Genomic DNA, 23,174 nt, shown 5'->3' on the forward strand with positions numbered 1-23,174 from the left:
GCTCGGCGGCGGGTCGGCCAGTGAGTAGGGCCCTTTAGAGAACAGTGATCCCAGGAGTTTACTATGTGATACAGCAATGCGGGCATGTTTTTTGGGGAAGGGGAAATTGGGGCAGCTCTGTGCTTCTATAGCACTAGATACACCCCATCCGACACAGTGCTGGAAGGTAAATCGGTTTGTTATGTTACATCATGGAAAATGGATATGTTCGACGTTCTCACCATCAATCAGCACAAAGTACTAGACTGAAGCTTGTCCCGCGTTACAAATAAAAAGCAGGCAATTGATTATATGACCAGTTACCTCCATGTTGCAGTAATTGGTAGAAGCATATTAAGCTGCAGCAACAGCTGTGAGTATTTGGAGGAAGTCTGCAGTTTCCCCCCATTCTGCTTTGTAACAAGCTCCAGGGCTAACTGCTGAACAGCAATTTTCTAATCATTCCACAGATTCGGGTGGGGATTGAGGTCTGGACATTGTCTCTGCACCTCCCTAAATTTTTGTATTTGAGCCACGTCTTGCTGTATGCTTTGGGTTGTTGTTCTCCTATCAGGGCTGTGGAGTCGGTAGAAATGTGCCGACTCAGATTACAGCTTCTAAAAGGTGACTATTACTAATAATGTGAGTACAGCTGGGGTGAGGATGAGTGGCAGTGTGCATCAGTTACTGGAGAATATTTGACCATGAAATTATGCACTTATTTACTTACTCTAGTGTCATATATTCTCCAGTAACCGTATGTATTGCTAAGGTTCACTGAGTGGTTATAGATCAATGCTGATGCCCCATTTTTGTTTTCTAGCCAGAGATTTGTGATATAGTAATACTCCTTATATACTTCCCCTTATGGTATATTTCAATAACCTTTTCTTGGATATTCCTCGAAAGTTCCTTGCTCTTCATGATGAAGCTCGTGTTTGGAAATGCACTAACCAGCTGTGTTACCTCAGGCAGGTTTATTTTTAAATCAATTAAACAGATTTAGTTCTAATTCTCCCTAACAATGATGGTCCCTGGAGGGGCAGAGTGGTTTCCAGCAAAAATAAACCTTTTTCCAAGGAATTCTTGTAGGAAAGTGCTGACTGAAGGGGTTTAGTGCTACATAATGAAAAACAGGAGCGATATCTGCAAACAGAACTCTGATTCTGCTGTGTGAGAGTAATGCCAGGGCTGGCACAGAGGCAGATGGTAAGGAGTGGGTCTGAATGGGCAGCCGTATTATACAAGTTGTTTGGGTGGGGGTGGGGTGAGATGGATTTTGAGTCGTATGGGAGAGCGCTGCCTCTCCTTCCAAGGGTGTAATACTCATGATATCTTACTAAACCGTGCACAAATCAATACGGCCATTCAGTCAGCCTGATGAATTGGTTTAATCAATTCAGCAATGTCATTTACGAGCAAGGTCTTTACGGTTTACATGAAAGCGCTTTCACCCTCCATTTCCATATCTTATGCCAATCACTATGGACAAGCCTCATTCACTTAGCAGAGGAAGCAATATGGTGGGCTGAGTCGGTATACAGCTCATCAGATCAATAGAAAGGAAGTGCCTCATGCCTCCGTCAACTCTCTAGTTCGTAGTGAAATGATAGGCAAGAAGCGTCTCATGCCTCAATAATGTTGCTGGTTCCTAGTGTGTTGATATGAATAAAGTGCCTCACGCCTTATTTATGGTCCTGGTTCCTAGTGGATGGACAGGCATGAAATGCCTCAGTGATGTCACTGGTCCCTAGTGGATGGACAGGCATGAAATGCCTTAGTGATGTCACTGGTCCCTAGTGGATTGACAGGCATGAAATGCCTTAATGATTCACTGGTTCCTAGTGAACTAATTGACATTAAGTGCCTCATGCCTCAATCCTATCACTGGTGGATTGATTGGCGTACATTGCCTCAAGCATCAGTGATGTCACTTTTTCTCAGTAAATTCACAGGTATGAATGTGCTCCTACCTCAGAGATGTCACTGGTTCTTGATGAATTGACAGGCAAGGAGTGCCTCATACCTCAGTGACAACACTAGCTCTTAGTGAATTGACAGGCATATTCCATGCCTGTCTATTCACTAAGAATTAGTGATTTTAGTGATGTCACTGAGGTACAAGGCACTCCTTACTGTCAATTCACTAAGAACCAGTGACATCTCTGAGGTACGAGGCACATACCTCTGTGATGTCACAGGTTCTTGGTGAATAGGCTTTCTTGTCATACATTGTAAGCAGGGAAGGCTTATTAATAACAACCACCATGTTTCAGAAAATACAATGCTGGCTATGTGTCACTACAGTGGAAAGTTACTTTGTATCCTATATCAGTGGGACTGAGGGTTCATTAAGCGGAATACCTCCCACCATATGGCCAGACAGAATGCAATTACTCCACAATAGAGCCTGAGGGGGTTAATTGGTTGCAGATTTTGCAGGCTGTCGCCGGAAATATTCATAATGCAGCCAAATCTGAGATACTGTTTATGTAAGGCTCTTTCCTGCGGTAGACGTTTTATTTTACTACACACTATAAAGTCCAACACATTTAGCGGACAAACCCTTTAAAATGAGTTTGGAAGCAGCAAAATTGGGGGGAGGGGAGATTCTATATACGTTAGACTGAAATAATCCACTCCATACATCACTCATGTACAGTGATATTTATACAATGGACATGTGACACAAGAAATCAATTAATTACAGATTATTAGGATGAACGGTTAGAGATTTTAAAAGCAACGTCTCTGTCATACGGAGCACGGCTTGCTATATACAATAATGGTACAGGTTCTAGGTCAATAAGATACTCCCATACAACACAACATATTGAAAATATATGAAACTTGGGGGGAGATCTACCAAGAGAGAGGACCAATCAACTACTGTCATTTTTCTAGCACAGACCTGTAAAATGACAGAAGCTTGTTGCCATGGGCAAAATTCTCTACCTTATCTTTCTGCAAGATTTGCCAAATCTCCCCCTTGGTGTGGTCAGTGAGTTTTAAACCCCTAATGCCATTATAGGGGGAACCGAAAAGTCTATTTTGGCCACATCATCTTATCTTATGTTTCCAATGTCATCAATCGTTGAACGGAGAGGTACGCTTCCTTTCTCCCTTGGAAAATATCCAGTATCCCTGGGTTTGTGATGAGGCTGAAGGGTCCAACCATGGAGGACCACAGTAGGCCACTGGTTGAGACGCTGGTTATACAATATGTATTTTTCCATGACGCGGTATATTGTTATCTCCAGGGCCACGGAGACAAACTGCGTGACCGAGAGAGACAGAGGGCGTGGATATCAGAGGGCGTGGATACGCCCCTTCAAAACAAATAAAATATAGTACAAGACAGCATATGAAGAGCAAGGACGCTGAGGAAGAGGACGAGGAGAAATGTCATTCACATCAGTCCCTGCCCCACAGGAGCTTACTATTTATGGGGTCTATTTAGTAAGCCTTGGAGAGAGATAAAGTGGATGGAGATAAAGTACCAGCCAACCAGCTCCTACCTGGCGTGTTACAGGCTGTAGGGCAGATGTATTAAGCCTGGAGAAGTGATAAAGCAGTGATAAGTGGAAGGTGATAACGCGCCAACCAATCAGCTCCTGTCATTTTTTTCAAATTCGTAATGATTGGCTGGTGCGTTATCACCTTGCACTTATCACTGCTTTATCACTTCTCCAGGCTTAATACATCTGCCCCCTGTGTTTGAAATATGACAGGAGCTGATTGGCTGGTGGTTTATTACCGTGCTATTTATCACTCTCCAAAGCTTGAACAGTCTGGCCCTGTGTTTGAAAAATGACAGTTAGGAGCTGATTGGCTGGTACGTTATCTCTGTCCACGGCTTAGTACATAGACCCCTTAATTTCCTACCACATGTACACACACACATTATCGTTTTTTTCTCAGAAGACAATTCAGCTACCAGTTGGGAGTATGGGAGGAACCGAAGTACCTGTAAGCACAAACTCAACACAGACATGATCCTGGTTGGAAACGTACCCATGATTCCAGTGATGTGACACAGCAAAGCTAACCACTGCTTTACCGTGTTGCCGACCACGTACATCCCAGCATTTACTTAGACAGTAACATTTGTAGTCAATGAGATGTGTTACACAACCTATTAGAGCAAGAACCACAAGTCCATACCTCCCAACATGACCCTCTCCAGGAGGGACACAATGCTCTGCTTCTGGACTTTTCTCTTAATGTATGATTGCCCTAACTTATATTGAACACGTTAACGGATAAGAAAGGTGTTTCTGCACAGGTGGTGGCAATCATAAATTAAGAGGGAAGTCCAGGAGCAGAACATTCTGTCCCTCCTGGAGAGGGTCATGTTGGGAGGTATGCAAGTGTTTTGGTTAATGTACGTGTAACCACCACGTAGGTAATGTCATTCTACTTAGCGCTTTGCGCAGTTTGTATAAAATGCGCACTTATAAGGACGAAGTGGAAGGAAACAAACTGATAAAATGCCACGGTTTCTGCCGTCACACACGAGCCTTGTCACTCCTTATCTATCTTTTCCCAGCGCAATGTATCAAAACAGACCTTCATGTAGCATAAACTATATACTGTATAAACTTCCCTACCACAACAACATCTTATAATCTGATATGAAGCGGTCTGAGTAATGTTAACTCCTTTCACACTGTAGGGAGCAAATAGTAACTGGATGATAAGCTTGTGTAAAGGGGGTACACACCGAGCGATGTTCACTTCATTTCTAAGCAATCTGACTAGATTGCTTAGAAATTAAGAACACATCGCTCCGTGTGTAGGGGTGCTGGCGACAGCGATGCGCGTGCGTCGCTATCGCCGGCTCTAGATTTGGCATGCATGCCAAATCTAGTAAATCCACTCATTTCACCGCTGGGTGAAATGAGCGGTCACCCCCCTCGCTCGGCACACATCGTGCTGAGTTGGGGGAGAGATGTGTGCTGAGCGGTCTGTGATAGATCACTCATCACATCACATATCTCCGGGAGAAATCTCCAGTGTCTACCCCCCTTTAGTGACTATAATGGGGGGGATGTATTAAGCCTTGTAAAGAGGAAAAGTGAAGACATTATCTTAGCAACTAATCCTCTTCAGAAGGTTTGATACTTCTGTATATAATCAAAACATACCCTTAAGAAGGCCTTAGCGACAAATCAGAGGGGCAGTCACTGGAAAGGCACATCGTGTCCACCAATGTTGCACGTTTTCTCTCGCACCCCATAGAGGTGCAATGGAAACCTTGCGATGTCGGAACTACTGTAAATGGCCGATATGGGCACTGCAGGGCAGTCCAGCAAGCACATCGCTTTTTTCTTAGGGTGCGTACACAGTCACACTATGCAATATTGCATACGATCTAGCTGATATCAGCCGGTTCATTGCGATATAGTATAGGGTGTATGTACGATGTCATGTTACAGGCAGTGTTTGAAAAATGACAGGAGCTGATTGGCTGGTACTTTATCACCGTGCAATTTATTACTCTCCAAAACTAAGCATTCATGTTAAAAAACAAAACAAAAAAAACACTAGTTTGGAAGACCACCAAGAAACCTTAGGGAAATCTGTCAGAGTATCAGTCTTCCAAGGCAGAGACAGGAGAGACTGTCCAAGTGCCATGACTATTGGCACTTCACAAATCTGTGCCTTTTTTTTGGGGGGGGGAATATTGGTACAACAAATCGTCTAGTGCAGAGGTTCTCAAACTCGGTCCTCAGGACCCCACACAGTGCATGTTTTGCAGGTCTCCTCACAGAATCACAAGTGAAATAATTAGCTCCACCTGTGGACCTTTTAAAATGTGTCAGTGAGTAATTACTACACCTGTGCACCTGCTGGGTTACCTGCAAAACATGCACTGCGTGGGGTCCTGAGGACCGAGTTTGAGAACCTCTGGTCTAGTGCATAGGTCTGCAAACTCGATCCTCATTACCCCCCCCCCCCCCCCCCCACACACACACAGTGCATGTTTTGCAGGTCTCCTCACAGAATCACAAGTGAAATAATTAGCTCCACCTGCAGACCTTTTAAAAAGTCTGTAAGTAATTAATACACCTGTGCACCTGCTGGGTTACCTGCAAAACATGCACTGTGTGGGGTAATGAGGACCGAGTTTGCAGACCAATGGTTTAGTGCAGTGGTTCTAAAACTCAGTCCTCAGGACCCCACACGGTTCATGTTTTCCATGTCACCCGACAGCTGAACTGTGTATCACCAACTGTTACATTTTAAAAATCTACAGGTGACCTGCAAAACATGAACCGTGTGGGGTTCTGAGGACCGAGTTTGAGAACCTGTGGTTTAGTGTATACCCTCAATTGCACACTCCCGCGGGTTGCATGCAATATCCTCTGGTTGGCCATGCTGCATGGCCAATCAGAAGATATTGTATGCGACTTGGTGTAGTGTAATGAAGGACGGAACAAGGTATTGTTCCTTCGTTCATAACATCGTGTAGTGTGTACCGGCAATCTCTGCTGGTCCCGGGCGAAAGGAAATCACCCTGGCCATCGGCAAGAATGCCAGTCGTCCTAGTGTGTTCCGGGCCTTAAGTTACCATCTTTATCTGTTTTATTTAATTGACTTTATCTAATTTTTTTTATATGTGATTATGAAAAAGGTGGGGTTTTCTTATTTAATATGAAAGGCTAATTTTAGTAGAAATTCAAAACTAAATCAAATACTTTTTATATTAATATATTTATACAAAATAATCATTTGTCTTTACTGGCTGTGACCAGGGACTCCGGACTGAGAGTAGAACAGCGGCCAGAAAGCCTACCATTTCCCAATTACTACCACCGTCCCCAGTTGATCTGTACTTCATACAGTAAATTCAGCAATTAGCTTAATTACAAATATTACTCATGTATGCAGAATCGGGAAGAAATGTGTGTTCATGAAAGCTGCGATAACTCGCTCCATATAGAATTTCACCCTTGAGGCAACACAAGTAAAACTTTAGAGCATATCTGAGAAATGTAATGTCTTCGACTACATTCCTGGGTAACATTGCCCTTCTCACTTCTCTCACCGGAGCCCTGGGGACTGCTCCACACATTTTTCCAATTAGTCTCTCAGCCAAGGGCAGGAGGCTGTGAGGGCGGTGGGGCCACGAATGCCCCAAAAGTATACATGCATCTTTCCTGCACTAGTTTATACCGCGTTGCAAGCCTCGCTGGTGAGCAGATACACGGTACAGAACCAGCGAGATGTAATGTAGTCCGAGATCGCCGGAGGTGCGGGATACCAGCCGATCTCAGATGTGTCACAAAAAATTTGAGGTAAAATAGGGATAAAGAACTAAGATAAGGTATAGCCGTTGGTTTCACACAGCAGAGGCAGGTATTTTGTGGGCTGTTGTACTATTCATAAGAAAGCAGCTCATCCATTCACTAGGAACTAATGGCAACGCTTTGTGACACTAGCTACAAAATGGCTTCCTGTGCCGCACGTACAGTTAGGTGACGGATACGTTTGAAAGACTTCCGAAACCTTCTACATACGACAACTGGAGGTGCAACTAATCAGACTCTAGGTATTTTATATAAAATGATAGCTAGACTTGTATAGGTTGCTATGGGCAACGCCTCCACTTGTCAGCTTTGGAAGGTTTGATCATTCTTCCTCTTATTTATGAAGGTGGGATAAGCCCTTTCTCCGACATTTGTACTGGAGAAAGGATCTGTCTCACCTTCTTCTAATTCTCACTGATTTCTACTGCTGTGTCGCTCTTACCACCATCCCCATAGACCTCTATGGGGACGGCAACTTTAGGCAATTTAATAATTCGCAGCTAGCTACCAGTCAGGATGGCGTTGGCTGTTCTCCGTAATTGGGACCCTGCTGGGTCAAGCCCTCCGTTAGGCTGCCAGTTGACAGGAGAAAAACCTTGCTGTGGAACGTGGTATTTGCTGGGGGCTCCCAGAGGAACCTGGGATAGTAAAATGCAGCATAGGAACATTATATAGCACTGCAATATGCAGAAATACATACTGGTTATTACAGCAGGGTCTTGGTAAATAGAGCCCTTAGGAGTAAAACTTCTAAAAAAAACAAAACAAAACAAAAAAAAAAAACCACACAGAAAAGTTTGGCTGTTGCCCTTAGCAACGTCAGATTCTGTCATTTACTAGAATATTGTAAATGACAGCTAGAATCTTATTGGCTGAGTTGGGCAACACCATCGGAACTACATATCTGGCATATCGCTTAGTATGTGTGCCCAATATGCGCGCTCCCGTGGTCGCTAGCAACGTCGTCATTTTTTTGACTATCGCTAGCGGCCTGACGTGATCGTTCCATCCTTCATTAACATTGCCCCAGTGTGTACACACAATCTGTGGTGATGGGCATTTGTTCCAATGTTGGAGTGATTGCCCATCGCTGACCCAGCTTAAGGGTGGGTACACACCTGAACCCAATTGGGCCAATAGCCGGACCGAATTTCCTTCGGCCCGGACCATGCCCCATTGCCCGTACACACCAGCCTGATGTAATGAAGGACGGAACAATTACTGTTCTGACCTTCACTACAAAGAGCCGGGTCGCATTCAATATCTTCCGGTTGACCGTGCAGAACGGCCAACTGTAGGATGGCGCATATGACCGGCGGTAGCGCGCAATTGTGCATACACACTAGATGATGTAGACTGACTGTCGTTCCAATACGGCAAATTGTTCCAATATCGTTCTGGTGTATACCCACCCTAAGTTCAGCGAGGATGTATCGATGAGATTCCGGGCTACGCAGATCTGTGTGTACGCGCAATCCCGCCTGTTTTCAGACAAATCCTTTGCAGAAAGGATAAAGCTAGTGCAAGTGCGCAACGATTCTGATGACTCGTATGAAACCAGGCGCACAGATAGGGGCATCTTACCCGCGCAATTCTGCAAACATAAGCATTTAGTTCTACAAGCGCAATTCCGGACTCTACAATGGCCGTTCTACCACAGAACACTTTCCCACCGAGTCCCGTGTTACCACTACTCCCACAAGATAAATCCGATTTTTACACGTGTGACATCACTACTATAGTAAATGATGACACAATATAAATACCAGTTATACATTACAGTCTCCTCTAAGCGAATATAACCTATGGTGACTGCAGACAACGTTAACTAGACACATCAGTATTACATCTCAATGCCCGTCTTATTTGCTAGTCATATAACTCTCCAAACTGAGCAACCCACACAACGCCAAAATCAAGGTAACTTTAAAAAAAAAAAAAAAAAACAGTAAGTGCTTGCAGTTTGTGTGTAATTGCAACCCTCCTATGATCCAGTTATGACGTACGTTGGTGCATCTGCTCTGTCAATGCGAATGATGAAGTTGATCAAGCACCCTATGTCAAAGGTACGTCAATTGTATTTCCACCATAATCCAACAATTAAAGCCTCTCTACCCCTTTACAGAACGTTCTGCTTGAACCACCAATCTCTGGGGTTAAAAAAAAAAAAAAGCAATAAAGTTGGGAATATGCATTCAATGGATTAAAACATTTTGCAAACCTCTATCAGACCCTAACACGTCAGCTGGACCCTATCTGATGATCTGCAAAGGAGAATAGAGATGCCCCGGTCACAGCATCTATTGGTGTGTCAGAGACACTGCAGAACTGAAGCCACATCTCTTACTACGATTACAGAAATACAGGCATTTGTAATATACAGATGCTGGGTGCTTCCTCCTCCAGCCTCCCAGCTGCCTGGTGAGGATTCTGCAGCCAATTCTTTCTCTGGGGGAAAAGCAAACCATGCACCCCCTAGGATAACCCACACACATGCACAGCACTGCAGAGCCCAGCAGCTGGCCAGGGCAAGTTGCTGACAGCATCTCACAGACCAGTCCTTAGTACAAGCAAGAATATAAAGGATATATAGCATGAATGCATGCATTAAACAGTGCATTGCTCACCTTGAGTGGGATGCATACAGAAGAAGAGGGTGTGCAGGTCTGATCACCACCAGGGCATTGGTGATGTGTGGTGGGTGGGTGGATGGATGCAGCCCCCTTACTAATAATGCTCCATGCACAATGAATGCACAGGAGTTCTCTCTCTGCTTTCTTATAATGACATCATTCCTCAGGGCAGCAGACCAATAACAGAGCGGAGGGTGAAGCCTGCCGCCGGGAATTCTGGGAGATGTAGTTCAGGCAAAAGGAATTTCTCAGCCTAGCTCAGTGGGATCTGGGGACTGGCGGACTACAGCTCCCAGCAGACGCAGAGGGGAGGCTCTGGCAACATAGCAGAGGCTGCTTTAGGCATCCTGACAGGAGGAGGCATTGCATTTTGAACTGGGAGGGATAGCACAGCAAGAAAGGGAAAGGCTGAGAAGTTTCATAATATATATTGGATAAAGAATAATGTTGCAAATAGGCCTAAGGAGATGGAATGCATGTGTATGCAGGATATGGTGCTGATAAATAGGGAGACATGCAATCCCCATTTCTTGTTAACCATGGGCTCTTTAACAGAAATAGTGTAACCGTAGGGATTTACCTCAGATTTTAATCTGCAAGTATAGCAATACCAAATATGTGCACTTTATTTAAGGCCTGGCTATTCTAGTAGAGCCTGGGAATAAAAGTAAAGATTTTAGGGGCCTATGTAGTAATCGTATTTCTCTAACGTCCTAAGTGGATGCTGGGAACTCCGTAAGGACCATGGGGAATAGCGGCTCCGCAGGAGACTGGGCACAACTAAAGAAAGCTTTAGGACTACCTGGTGTGCACTGGCTCCTCCCTCTATGACCCTCCTCCAGACCTCAGTTAGAATTTTGTGCCCGGCCGAGCTGGATGCACACTAGGGGCTCTCCTGAGCTCTTAGAAAGAAAGTAATATTTAGTTTTTTTATTTTCAGTGAGATCTGCTGGCAACAAACTCACTGCTACGAGGGACCTAGGGGAGAGAAGCGAACCTACCTGCTTGCAGCTAGCTTGGGCTTCTAGGCTACTGGACACCATTAGCTCCAGAGGGATCGAACACAGGCCCAGCCTCGGTCGTCCGGTCCCGGAGCCGCGCCGCCGTCCCCCTAGCAGAGCCAGAAGCAAGAAGACGTTCCTGGAAATCGGCGGCAGAAGACTTCGGTCTTCATTAAGGTAGCGCACAGCACTGCAGCTGTGCGCCATTGCTCCCCAGGCACACCACATACTCCGGTCACTGATGGGTGCAGGGCGCTGGGGGGGGGGGGCGCCCTGGGCTGCAATATAAGTACCTTACTTGGCAAATTAACACATAATATAGCCTTTAAGACTATATATGTGTAAAATCCCCTGCCATAACTGTATAAAAAAAGCGGGAGAAGCCCGCCGGAAAAGGGGCGGGGCTATCTCCCTCAGCACACTGGCACCATTTTCCCTCACAGCTCCGCTGGAAGGATCGCTCCCCAGGCTCTCCCCTGCAGTTCCAGACTACATAGGATAAAAAAGAGAGGGGGGGGGGGGGGGCACTAAATTTAGGCGCAATCTGTGATATATAAGCAGCTATAAGGGGTAAAATCACTGTGTAGTGTGTATCCCTGTTTTATATAGCGCTCTGGTGTGTGCTGGCATACTCTCTCTCTGTCTCCCCAAAGGGCTTTGTGGGGTCCTGTCCTCAGTCAGAGCATTCCCTGTGTGTGTGCGGTGTGTCAGTACGGCTGTGTCGACATGTTTGATGAGGAGGCTTATGTGGAGGCGGAGCAGGTGCCGATAAATGTGATGTCACCCCCTGCGGGGTCGACACCTGAGTGGATGGATATGTGGAAGGAATTACGCGACAGTGTCAACTCCTTACATAAAAGGTTTGACGACATATCAGATGTGGGACAGCCGGCTTCTCAGCCCGTGCCTGCCCAGACGTCTCAAAAGCCATCAGGGGCTCTAAAACGCCCGCTACCTCAGATGGCAGACACAGATGTCGACACAGATACTGACTCCAGTGTCGACGATGATGAGACTAGTGTACATTCCAATAGAGCCACACGTTACATGATTACGGCAATGAAAAACGTGTTGCACATTTCTGATATTACCCCAGGTACCACAAAAAAGGGTATTATGTTTGGGGAGAAAAAACTACCAGTGGTTTTTCCCCCTTCTGATGAATTAAATGAAGTGTGTGAAGAAGCGTGGGCTTCCCCCGATAAGAAACTAGTAATTTCTAAAATGTTACTAATGGCGTACCCTTTCCCGCCAGAGGATAGGTCACGTTGGGAGACATCCCCTAGGGTAGATAAAGCGCTCACACGCCTGTCAAAGAAGGTGGCACTACAGTCTCGCCGCCCTAAAGGAGCCTGCTGATGGGAAGCAGGAGGTTATCCTGAAGTCTGTTTATACACACGCAGGTATTATACTGAGACCAGCTATTGCTTCAGCATGGATGTGCAGTGCTGCAGCTGCGTGGTCAGATTCCCTGTCAGAAAATATTGATACCTTAGACAGGACACTATATTGCTAACCATAGAGCATATTAAAGACGCAGTCTTATACATGAGAGATGCACAGAGGGATATTTGCCGGCTGGCATCTAAAATAAGTGCAATGTCCATTTCTGCCAGGAGGGGTTTATGGCAGGGACGTGCAGTCAGGGGAGGCAGTGCCTCCTCTGTCCTTGATGAGTAAGCTAATGTAAAGAAGATACTTATGACACATATTCTGTGTCATAACTATCTGCTTTAGTCTTTACATTATTCTAATCTTTTAGATTTATGAAAAAACTGTCTATAATGTGATTCAGAGGCACTGCTGCCAGTGCCTCCCGCTAGCAATGATAAATGGCCGGAGGCTGGGGGCGGGGCTAAGCTTTGGGCAGTGAAAGCCCATTAAAAGAATCATCAAAAGCGGCACTTACTATAAGTGCCTCTGTGACAGGAGGCGTGCTTTCTGCCTAAATGAAAGCACGCCCCTGTCACTAACAGTGATGTCATTGGACAGTCGCCGGGATGGAGGGGGACGGATGGACGGACGTCTCGTGTATTTTAGTATACTTCTACACCTACAAGTGCGGCCGCCTGTTATCTCCCCGCCCTCCCAGCCCCAGGTAATGCAGTCCGGCCAGAGGCAGAGAGACAAGAGCCGCCACTACGATACCCTTTTCATTCGGCTAACCCCCCCGCACGGCGTCCTGACTGCTCGTCTGCCTGGTGCGAGGCAGCCAGAGCAGAGGAGCCTCACACCAGGCAGACGAGGAGTCCGTGCGCCGTGCGGGGGGGTGCGCCGTGCGGGGGATTGGTAGCCGAGTGGAAGGGGTATCGCAGTGGCGGCGCCTCTGGCCGGACTGCATGCATTACCGGGGGATGGGAGGGCGGGGAGCTAATAGGCACATGTACATGAACTATGAAAAACGGCAAATAGAAGCGAGAGATCGCGGCCGGGACCGGGAGCTACAGGTGATGGGACATTGATGTTTAACTGCCTGCTCCTTCCCAGCAGTGCTTCCATCCTGCCCCCCCCCCAGCTCAGCATCATTACTCCCTTCCTGCTCCCCCTGCTCCACACCACTACTCCCATCCTACCCCCCTGCTATGCACCACTACTCTCATCCTGCCCTCCCTGCTCCACACCACTACTCTCATCCTACCCCCCTGCAATTGCACCACTACTCTCATCCTGCCCTCCCTGCTCCGCACCACTACTCTCATCCTGCCCCCCTGCTATGCACCACTACTCTCATCCTGCCCTCCCTGCTCCACACCACTACTCTCATCCTACCCCCCTGCAATTGCACCACTACTCTCATCCTGCCCTCCCTGCTCCGCACCACTACTCTCATCCGCCCCCCTGCTATGCACCACTACTCTCATCCTGCCCTCCCTGCTCCGCACCACTACTCTCATCCTGCCCCCCTGCTATGCACCACTACTCTCATCCTGCCCCCCTGCTATTGACCACTACTCTCATCCTGCCCTCCCTGCTCCACACCACTACTCTCATCCTGCCCCCCTGCTATGCACCACTACTCTCATCCTGCCCCCTTGCTATGCACCGCTACTCCCATCCTACCCCTCTACTATACACCACTACTCCCATCCAACCCCCTGCTATGCACCACTACTCTCATCCTGCCCTCCCTGCTCCGCACCACTACTCCCATCCTACCCCCCTGCTATGCACCACTACTCTCATCCTGCCCTCCCTGCTCCGCACCACTACTCCCATCCTACCCCCCTGCTATGCACCACTACTCTCATCCTGCCCTCCCTGCTCCGCACCACTACTCCCATCCTACCCCCTGCTATGCACCACTACTCTCATCCTGCCCTCCCTGCTCCGCACCACTACTCCCATCCTACCCCCCTGCTATGCACCACTACTCTCATCCTACCCCCTTGCTATGCACCACTACTCCCATCCTACCCCTCTACTATACACCACTACTCCCATCCAACCCCCTGCTATGCACCACTACTCTCATCCTGCCCTACCTGCTCCGCGCCACTACTCCCATCCTACCCCCTGCTATGCACCACTACTCCCATCCTACCCCCTGCTATGCACCACTACTCCCATCCTACCCTCCCTGCTATGCACCACTACTCCCATCCTACCCTCCCTGCTATGCACCACTACTCCCATCCTACCCTCCCTGCTATGCACCACTACTCCCATCCTACCCTCCCTGCTATGCACCACTACTCCCATCCTACCCCCTGCTATGCACCACTACTCCCATCCTACCCTCCCTGCTATGCACCACTACTCCCATCCAGCCCGCTGCTCCACACTACTCCTCCGCCTCAATGTACTGTGTGATGTGACCCGATGACGTCACACCACTCGAACGGCCGCTCACCTGCCCGTGTTCTCCTGCTGGACCCACCACTGATGAGGCTGAGAGACAGTGAAGGGCGGGTGACTGAGAGGCATAGACAGAAGGGTGGGAGGCTCAGAGGCACAGAGTGAAGTGGGGAGAATGAGAGACAAAGTGAGGGGTATTGCGAGAGATTCAGATGGGAGATGATGGTGTGGCTGAGAGACGACGCAGGGAGGAGATGATGGCGTGGCTGAGAGACGACGCAGGGAGGAGATGATTGTGTGACTGAGAGACGACGCAGGGAGGAGATGATGGTGTGGCTGAGAGACGACGCAGGGAGGAGATGATGGCGTGGCTGAGAGACGACGCAGGGAGGAGATTATGGCGTGGCTGAGAGACGACGCAGGGAGGAGATGATGGTGTGGCTGAGAGACGATGCAGGGCGGAGATGATGTTGTGGCTGAGAGATGCAGGGAAGGGGTAATGGTGTGGCTGAGAGATGCAGCGGGTAGGAGGTGACACGAGTCTGGGTGAATCTCTGTTGATTACATTGCTTATATTCCTACACAAACAGGCATCTTCCGGATCATGTGATCTCCTACATGAATAGTGATTACCGACTGAAGACGCCGTCTGCCCAGGGAGGATACATTTCTTCAGAGGTTCCCCGTTATGAGAAGTCACCATATAGGTAAGGTGCATATCGAATAGAAAAGAATGGCAATAGGCGGTGCTAGACATGTCCGATAGGTGTTGCTAGACATGCCCAGTAGGTAGGTGGTACTAGACACGCCTCTACAACGGTGTACCCCCTAATAAAATGTGCTGCGCACGCCTATGTGCAGCGGGGGATGCGGTGAGGGAAGAGTGGCAGGTACTTTAGTTTGTAATGGGCTGAGCTCACCCATGCTTTATCAGGGACCCAAGGCTCAGGGCTGTACTCCTTCCGTTGTATTCTATATTGCTGGTAGAGTGGGACAGTAATGTGCTCTCCCTGGCGTCACCCTCTTCCTGTCACCCACAGCTGGCACAGACTGCTGGTATCCTCTCACTGTCACCCTCTCCCTGGCGTTGCCCCCTCGACATCACCCACAGCTGGCACTGACTGCTGTCACCCTCTCCCCGTCAGCCACAGCTGGCCCCGACTGCTGTCACACTCTCCCTGCCACCCTATCCCTGGCGTCATCCTCTTCCCGTTACCCACAGCTGGCACGGACTGCTGTCACCCTCTCCCTTTCATGCTCTCCCTGTCGTCACCCTCTCTCCATTACCCACAGCTGGCACAGACTGCTCTACCCTCTCACTGTCACCCTCTGCCTGGCGTCAACCTCTCCTTGTTGCCCACAGCTGGCACTGACTGCTGTCACCCTCTACCTGGCGTTACCCTCTCTCCGATACCCACAGCTGGCGCCAACTGCAGTCACCCTCTCCCCTCTTCCTGTCACCAACTCCCTGGCATCAACCTCTTCCTGTCATCATCTCCCTGTGACCCACAGCTGTCACAGACTGCTGTCACCCTCTCCCTGTGACCCTCTTGCTGTCACCAGCTCCCTGGCATCATCCTCTCCCTGGCATCACCCACTGCTGTCACCCTCTCCCTGTTACAAACTGCTGTCATCTTTTCCCTTGCGTCACCCACTGCTATCACCCTCTCACTGGCAACACCCTCTCCCTAGCATCACCCACTGCTTCTCCCTGGAATCGCCCACTGCCTTTCTTTGTCTCCCACTGACCCAGGGACAGCGGTGGTAGCAGGCATTGGCTTGGGTGCGGTGGCAGGCATCGGCGGGACACAGCAGACATTATGGCTGCAGTGCCTCACCAGCCACTGAGCTCACCGCACGCCACTGGTTTATGGACTCGGCAGTGGACAGGGGATGCAGATTCTAAAAGGCACATGGAAGTTTTGCCTTACAAGGGTGAGGAGTTGTTTGGGGATGGTCTCTCGGACCTCGTTTCCACAGCGACAGCTGGGAAGTCAGCATTTTTACCCCATGTTCCCTCACAGCCAAAGAAAGCACCGTATTATCAGGTACAGTCCTTTCGGCCCCAGAAAGGCAAGCGGGTTAAAGGCGCGTCCTTTCTGCCCAGAGGCAGAGGTAGAGGAAAAAAGCTGCAGCATACAGCCAGTTCCCAGGAACAAAAGCCCTCCCCCGCTTCCTCTAAGTCCACCGCATGACGCTGGGGCTCCACAGGCGGAGCCAGGTACGGTGGGGGCCCGTCTCAAGAACTTCAGCGACCAGTGGGCTCGCTCACGGGTGGATCCCTGGATTCTACAAGTAGTATCTCAGGGGTACAAGCTGGAATTCGAGACGTCTCCCCCGCACCATTTCCTCAAATCTGCCTTGCCAACAGCTCCCCCGGACAGGGAGGCAGTGCTGGAGGCGATTCACAAGCTGTATTCGCAGCAGGTGATAGTCAAGGTACCCCTCCTTCAACAAGGAAGGGGTTACTATTCCACAATGTTTGTGGTACCGAAACCGGACGGTTCGGTGAGACCCATTTTAAATTTGAAATCCTTGAACACCTATATAAAAAGGTTCAAGTTCAAGATGGAATCGCTCAGGGCGGTTATTTCAAGCCTGGAGGAAGGGGATTACATGGTATCACTGGACATCAAGGATGCTTACCTACATGTCCCTATTTACCTTCCTCACCAGGAGTACCTCAGATTTGTGGTACAGGGCTGTCATTACCAATTCCAGACGTTGCCGTTTGGTCTGTCCACGGCACCGAGGGTATTTACCAAGGTAATGGCCGAAATGATGATACTCCTTCGAAAAAAGGGAGTTTTAATTATCCCATACTTGGACGATCTCCTTATAAAGGCGAGGTCCAGGGAGCAGTTGTTGGTCGGGGTAGCACTATCTCGGGAGGTGCTACAACAGCACGGTTGGATTCTGAATATTCCAAAGCCACAGCTGGTTCCTACGACACGTCTACTGTTTCTGGGGATGATTCTGGACACAGACCAGAAAAGGGTGTTTCTCCTGGAGGAGAAAGCCAAGGAGTTGTCGTCTCTAGTCAGAGATCTCCTGAAACCAAAACAGGTCTCGGTGCATCACTGCACGCGAGTCCTGTGAAAAATGGTAGCTTCCTACGAAGCAATTCCATTCGGCAGGTTCCATGCAAGAATCTTTCAGTGGGATCTGTTGGACAAGTGGTCCGGATCCCATCTTCAGATGCATCGGCTGATAACCCTGTCTCCAAGGACCAGGGTGTCTCTGCTGTGGTGGCTGCAGAATGCTCATCTTCTAGAGGGCCGCAGATTCGGCATACAGGACTGGGTCCTGGTGACCACGAATGCCAGCCTTCGAGGCTGGGGGGCAGTCACACAGGGAAGAAACTTCCAAGGGCTATGGTCAAGCCAGGAGATTTCCCTACACATAAATATTCTGGAACTAAGGGCCATCTACAATGCCCTAAGTCAGGCAAGACCCCTGCTTCAAAACCAGCCGGTACTGATCCAGTCAGACAACATCACGGCGGTCGCCCATGTAAGCCGACAGGGCGGCACGAGAAGCAGGACGGCGATGGCAGAAGCCACAAGGATTCTCCGATGGGCGGAAAATCACGTGTTAGCACTGTCAGCAGTGTTCATTCCGGGAGTGGACAACTGGGAAGCAGACTTCCTCAGCAGGCACGACCTCCACCCGGGAGAGTGGGGACTTCATCCAGAAGTCTTTCATCTGATTGTAAATCGCTGGGAACGGCCACAGGTAGACATGATGGCGTCCCGCCTCAACAAAAAGCTAGAAAGATATTGCGCCAGGTCGAGAGACCCTCAGGCAATAGCTGTGGACGCTCTAGTGACACCGTGGGTGTACCAGTCGGTTTATGTGTTCCCTCCTCTTCCTCTCATACCCAAGGTACTGAGGATAATAAGACAAAGAGGAGTAAGAACTATACTCATTGTTCCGGATTGGCCAAGAAGAGCTTGGTACCCAGAACTTCAAGAAATGATCTCAGAGGACCCATGGCCTCTGCCGCTCAGACAGGACCTGCTGCAGCAGGGGCCCTGTCTGTTCCAAGACTTACCGCGGCTGCGTTTGACGGCATGGCGGTTGAACGCCGGATCCTGAAGGAAAAGGGCATTCCGGTGGAAGTCATCCCTACGCTGATTAAAGCTAGGAAAGAAGTGACCGCAAACCATTATCACCGCATATGGCGAAAATATGTTGCGTGGTGTGAGGCCAGGAAGGCCCCAACGGAGGAATTTCAGCTGGGCCGTTTTCTGCACTTCCTACAGTCAGGGGTGACTATGGGCCTAAAATTGGGTTCCATTAAGGTCCAGATTTCGGCTCTATCGATTTTCTTCCAGAAAGGACTGGCTTCACTACCTGAAGTTCAGACATTTGTTAAGGGAGTGCTGCATATTCAGCCCCCTTTTGTGCCCCCAGTGGCACCTTGAGATCTCAACGTGGTGTTGAATTTCCTAAAGTCACATTGGTTTGAACCACTTAAAACCGTGGATTTAAAATATCTCACGTGGAAAGTGGTCATGCTGTTGGCCTTGGCTTCGGCCAGGCGTGTGTCAGAATTGGCGGCTTTATCATTTTCCATATGGATAGGGCGGAATTGAGGACTCGTCCCCAATTTCTCCCAAAGGTGGTTTCAGCTTTTCATTTGAACCAGCCTATTGTGGTGCCTGCGGCTACTCGTGACTTGGAGGATTCCAAGTTGCTGGACGTAGTCCGGGCCCTAAAAATCTATGTTTCCAGGACAGCTGGAGTCGGAAAGACTGACTCGCTATTTATCCTGCATGCACCCAACAAGTTGGGTGCGCCTGCTTCAAAGCAGACTATTGCTCGCTGGATCTGTAGCACGATTCAACTTGCAAATTCTGCGGCTGGACTGCCGCATCCTAAATCTGTAAAAGCCCATTCCATGAGGAAGGTGGGCTCTTCTTGGGCGGCTGCCCGAGGGGTCTCGGCTTTACAACTTTGCCGAGCAGCTACTTGGTCGGGGTAAAACACATTTGCTAAATTCTACAAGTTTGATACCCTGGCTGAGGAGGACCTAGAGTTCGCTCATTCGGTGCTGCAGAGTCATCCGCACTCTCCCGCCCGTTTGGGAGCTTTGGTATAATCCCCATGGTCCTTACGGAGTTCCCAGCATCCACTTAGGACGTTAGAGAAAATAAGATTTTACTCACCGGTAAATCTATTTCTCGTAGTCCGTAGTGGATGCTGGGCGCCCGTCCCAAGTGCGGATTGTCTGCAATACTTGTATATAGTTATTGCCTAACTAAAGGGTTATTGTTATGAGCCATCTGTTCGTGAGGCTCAGTTATTATTCATACTGTTAACTGGGTATAGTATCACGAGTTGTACGGTGTGATTGGTGTGGCTGGTATGAGTCTTACCCGGGATTCCAAATCCTTTCCTTATTGTGTCAGCTCTTCCGGGCACAGTATCCTAACTGAGGTCTGGAGGAGGGTCATAGAGGGAGGAACCAGTGCACACCAGGTAGTCCTAAAGCTTTCTTTAGTTGTGCCCAGTCTCCTGCGGAGCCGCTATTCCCCATGGTCCTTACGGAGTTCCCAGCATCCACTACGGACTACGAGAAATAGATTTACCGGTGAGTAAAATCTTATTTTTTCTATATGTATCAAGGTGTTCATTATTAACCCTCCGTCAGGCGCCTGTTAGAAAATCGTCATTAGCACCTAATTAACTCAATTCTAACGCTCTTAAAGTGATCCGTGACCTTCATTAGGATGTACAAAGAGAGAAATCGTAGGTTTTACGGCCATTTCAGCAGAACATCTGAAGCAAAAAAGAGAAAACACAAACATGAGTATAAGTTTGGGCGCAGTGTGCCTGAGGGGCCACCCTGGACAAACCTACATATTTCCGCAAAATATCCACAACCTTTGTAATTTTCATTCATAAAATGAGCAAAATAAACAATAGATGAAAATAAAAGGAAAAACGAACCTTCAAAAGTCAGAGTTTGGGCGCAGTGTGCCTGAGAGGCCAGGAGGGTCACTACTGCACTCCACGCAGGCGGCGGGAAAACTGACTAGGGGGGGTTCCAACAGCACCTAGAGATAGGAAGGTACTAGGAGGGACAGGCCCCTGCGCCCCCTTGGGGCGGAGAGGGGAGCGAGAACAGCTTTGCGCCGCCTGTCAGGCCAGCTGCGCCTGACTGAGGGTTAACACCCCTGTGTATCAAAGAATTTATTCAGGGTAATCAGTTTGCGAGAACTTGCCAACCCTGCTAATTACATCATGGCACAAAATGAGGAGTCTCGTGAATTCAAAAAGATTCTTTCTCGCCCTCTGACAGTGCACAACACTTCAGAAAAGGAGGAGGATGGAGGCTGCAAGATCCTTGACTTGCGAGAATGCTTAAATAGGCACAAAGTTGCTCATTTATCAATGAGTGATAAAACCCGTCGTGAATGATAAAACGCGTTGCGTATGATAAATTGTGCTCAAGACAATAAGCCCCCAACTGTCATGTGTTCAGCTCCTTTCATGTGTTTGAAAAGTGACAGTTGGGAGCTGATTGACTGGAGCGCCATTTATCATACGCAACAAGTTTTATAATTCACGACGAGTTTTATCATTGACTACGCGTTTTATCCCTCGTTGATAAATGAGACCCATAGCCTGTAGATGCAGTTAACCAATAGGGGGGGGGGGGGGGGATTTTGGAGCTACTGTAGAGATGGGCAACTCTGCTCTTTTCCGTGAGCGGCTCTGAACGGTTCAGCTCATGGAAAAGAGCCGGTTCTTTTGAACGGCTCACTAATTACAGGTGACAGCACCACCTCCTCTGCCCATTTGTGCCTTTGTTTTCCCTAGTGGTTTTATTTAGTCACATCCCCCCCTTGGTGTTTAGCTGTCAGTGAAGGAAGGTGAAATGCAGCAGCACCCACTTTATCACCCCCTGCCCTTTCTTCTCCAGGGGAGGAAAATAAAGAGCCTTTAAGTCTTTAAAAAAAAGGAAAGCAAACATACTGTACATATATTTACACTGCTCAAAAAAATAAAGGGAACACGAAAATAACACATCCTAGATCTGAATGAATGAAATATTCTTATTAAATACTTTGTTCTTTACATAGTTGAATGTGCTGACAACAAAATCACACAAAAATGATCAATGGAAATCAAATTTATTAACCCATGGAGGTCTGGATTTGGAGTCACCCTCAAAATTAAAGTGGAAAAACACACTACAGGCTGATCCAACTTTGATGTAATGTCCTTAAAACAAGTCAAAATGAGGCTCATTAGTGTCTGTGGCCTCCTCATGCCTGTATGACCTCCCTACAATGCATGGGCATGCTTCTGATGAGGTGGTGGATGGTCTCCTGAGGGATCTCCTCCCAGACCTGGACTAAAGCATCCGCCAACTCCTGGACAGTCTGTGGTGCAATGTGGCATTGGTGGATGGAGCGAGACATGATGTCCCAGATGTGCTCAATTGGATTCAGGTCTAGGGAACGGGCGGGCCAGTCCATAGCATCAATGCCTTCGTCTTGCAGGAACTGCTGACACACTCCAGCCACATGAGTTCTAGCATTGTCTTGCATTAGGAGGAACCCAGGGCCAACCGCACCAGCATATGGTCTCACAAGGGGTCTGAGGATCTCATCTCAGTACCTAATGGCAGTCAGGCGACCTCTGGCGAGCACATGGAGGGCTGTGCGGCCCCCCAAAGAAATGCCACCCCACATCATTACTGACCCACTGCCAAAACGGTCATGCTGGAGGATGTTGCAGGCAGCAGAACGTTCTCCTTGGCGTCTCCAGACTCTGTCACGTCTGTCACATGTGCTCAGTGAGAACCTGCTTTCATCTGTGAAGAGCACAGGGCGCCAGTGGCGAATTTGCCAATCTTGGTGTTCTCTGGCAAATGCCAAACGTCCTGCACGGTGTTGGGCTGTAAGCACAACCCCCACCTGTGGGCGTCGGGCCCTCATACCACCCTCATGGAGTCTGTTTCTGATTGTTTGAGTAGACACATGCACATTTGTGGCTTGCTGGAGGTCATTTTGCAGGACTATGGCAGTGCTCCTCCTGTTCCTCCTTGCACAAAGGCGGAGGTAGCGGTCCTGCTGCTGGGTTGTTGCCCTCCTACGGCCTCCTCCACGTCTCCTGATGTACTGGCCTGTCTCCTGGTAATGCCTCCATGCTCTGGACACTACGCTGACAGACACAGCAAACCTTCTTGCCACAGCTCTCATTGATGTGCCATCCTGGATGAGCTGCACTACCTGAGCCACTTGTGTGGGTTGTAGGGAGGTCATACAGGCACGTGGAGGCCACACACACTACTGAGCCTCATTTTGACTTGTTTTAAGGACATTACATCAAAGTTGGATCAGCCTGTAGTGTGTTTTTCCACTTTAATTTTGAGGGTGACTCCAAATCCAGACCTCCATGGGTTAATAAATTTTATTTCCATTGATCATTTTTGTGTG

General features: G+C 48.6%; 1 protein-coding gene and 1 long non-coding RNA gene across 3 annotated transcripts in view; one reads left to right on the forward strand and one right to left on the reverse strand.

The window, feature by feature from the left end:
• The window catches only part of RAB30 (RAB30, member RAS oncogene family), a 129,466-nt gene extending 119,383 nt beyond the window's left edge, over window positions 1-10,083 (reverse strand). For both annotated transcript variants that reach the window (XM_063951334.1, XM_063951337.1), the window contains exon 1: window positions 9,920-10,083. The gene's annotated coding sequence lies outside the window, so the exon portion shown is untranslated. The remainder of the gene's footprint in view (window positions 1-9,919) is intronic.
• The window catches only part of LOC134998146 (uncharacterized), a 68,163-nt gene continuing 45,366 nt past the window's right edge, over window positions 378-23,174 (forward strand). The window contains exon 1 of the long non-coding RNA XR_010200463.1: window positions 378-603. This is a non-coding gene — a long non-coding RNA (uncharacterized LOC134998146). The remainder of the gene's footprint in view (window positions 604-23,174) is intronic.

Source organism: Pseudophryne corroboree, chromosome 2 (genome assembly GCF_028390025.1).
Source record: "Pseudophryne corroboree isolate aPseCor3 chromosome 2, aPseCor3.hap2, whole genome shotgun sequence".
NCBI lineage: Eukaryota > Metazoa > Chordata > Amphibia > Anura > Myobatrachidae > Pseudophryne > Pseudophryne corroboree.